The following is a 2,489-nucleotide window of genomic DNA, read 5'->3' as shown; positions in this document are numbered from 1 at the left end:
AACATGTGACGGGGTATAAAGACTACGTAATTCATACGCATCAGATATCTAAATGGAAATCAATGTTCACGTATCAACCGACAGTTTTCTGTCATTATAAATGAAATATTCTCTTTTGCAGACATGTTCTCAATCAAGGCAGCTACATCGTTAATAGCAGGCGTGCTCTTTTACCTTGTCTTGCTGGTCGTCGCTGAATCTGGCCCGTCGCCCTCTTCTGACTGTCCCAAGAACTGCAGTTGTACATACCATTCGGTAATCTGTGACGGCCATAATTCGACGATTCTACCTGAGGGGCTACCGACTGATTCTTCAAACCTGACACTTACCAACTACAACCTACCTTTACTGAACCTAAGTGACTTGTATAATTTCACTCGACTAGAGGGATTGGTCTTGTCGTCTAATAAAATTCGCCAGATAAATGGGACGTTGGATGAGTTTAGGAACCTTACTGAGGTGGACTTGGGAAACAATGAACTAACAATTATTTCTCCAAAATTGTTTGGGAAAATAACAAAACAACTTACGGCAGTGAGTCTAATGGGTAACCCGTTGAATTGTGACTGTGGTGGTATCTGGTTGGACAGTGATATATGTGACTGTAGTGATGGATTGTTTAACTGTACATGTAATATTAAGTGGTTACAAGAACAAGTGAAACTTAAACCAAAAGTATGGGAAGGAGTTCATTGTCACAACTCGTCGAAAGATATCAAAGATGTTCCTGATATCACAGATTATTGGTGCAGACTTAAATGGGGGTATCTAATGCTGATTATAGCTGTGAGTACTATGATAATGCAAACAATTACATGCGTAGTTCTGTTTTGGTGGTGCATGAGAACTTCAAGGAATTCGTCTGAAACTATTCGGCAAGGATATGTACAGATTAACGGGTCCGACACTATAGGCAATGTGAGGCAAGCTAACTACGAACATGGTGATACCGAACCAAAGTTACCACAGTCTTCATCTACACCACAGGCTACGGAATCACTTTATGGAAAACCAAGTATGTATGTCGTCCTTTATGCGCCCTTCAAATTCAATTGCAATGCCATTACATTTAAAACTTATCATTTACTTCAAAACAGATACAAATTTATACTGTTGTCTGGTGATATTCTAATTCGATTAATACATTTATAATAATTAGTATGTATGATTATTGATAAATATGGACTTTTTTAAAACCACACAGCCATCTAAGTTTTCAAGCAATTCTCCAGTATTGTGTGTACGTATGTACATGTAAATACCATCATAATTCAGACTTTGTTGTTTCAAGTCTGCAAAGTGGTATATAATGAATAAAGATTTAAAAGATTTTGTACAAAAAAATGACCATTGGATTACAAATTAACGACATCCTATTTTGTGTATTTTCAAAGGCATACACCGAAAAGCAGCCGCTGTCCCGGACGTTCCCAGTGGGGCCTCTGCTTCGCGCAGTGTTCAGAGCCAACAGCTATCACCACCATGCCATGTTGCCGTGAGACTTGTTACTGAGCAGGACTTAAATAGGCTGGCTGGAAAAGTTTTGGATGTGTGGGAGTCTTTAGCCATCCAACTCGGGTTAGCTAACATTGACGTCGTCAGAATCCGTCATGATAACATTCTTAACGTGCGCCAACAATGCTTTAACATGTTTTTACAGTGGAAGGACCAAAATGGGTCAAATGCCACTATTGGTCAACTTATTTTGGGGCTTGAAACGTTTGAACCTGCTATTGACTTTGACAAGTATAGCTTTCTTATGGAAGAGCATTGATCTGCCTTTGTTGACAGATACTGTTTTCATTCATAATCCGAACCGTCTCTGAATTTGTTTTGCATGTAGTTGGACTTACTTGTGTACTACTTTGTGTTATTTGTACAAAGTTTGACCCTGCTCTCTGACCTCTAATTAAGTCACGGAGCGCCGAGATTTGAAATTGTCTTTTACCCGAGAACAAGCCTGGCAAGTAAACAAACACTGAAGATACTCATGCAGGAAGCTTGCTTGCAATACTGAGATAACTATTGTAGTGTTGTAACTTTTACATATTCCCTTTTCTTTTGTGCCAGTTATAGGATCATTTACTAGTAGGACAAGGCGTGAAAGTAGTTTGGTCTATTGGTTTATTTGTGCAAAACATACAGCATTTTCTATTTACTAATATTGACATGCTATTATGTATTCTTTCAACTCACAACGTTATATTATAACTACTGTATACATGAGAATGCTTAGCCTCTTCCTTTGACAGTACACTACATGATACTAGAAGCTTCTAGTTAGTTAAATAATGTAGAGATTCATGTACGAACAGTAATTTTACGTATTCCAAGTTTGATCTCCGTAGATAAGAGAAGTTTCTGTCACTTGATTAGCACTGCGTTATTCGGCTATGATCACTCTACTCTGGTCCTCTGGAAAACTGCCTTAACTGCCGAACAGATTCTGCAGGCCCTATAGCTAGTTAAAAGTCCAGTTCCCATGGTTT

This window comes from Branchiostoma floridae, chromosome 18, assembly GCF_000003815.2.
Source record: "Branchiostoma floridae strain S238N-H82 chromosome 18, Bfl_VNyyK, whole genome shotgun sequence".
In the NCBI taxonomy this organism is placed as follows: domain Eukaryota; kingdom Metazoa; phylum Chordata; class Leptocardii; order Amphioxiformes; family Branchiostomatidae; genus Branchiostoma; species Branchiostoma floridae.
This window is presented reverse-complemented; position numbering follows the sequence as displayed.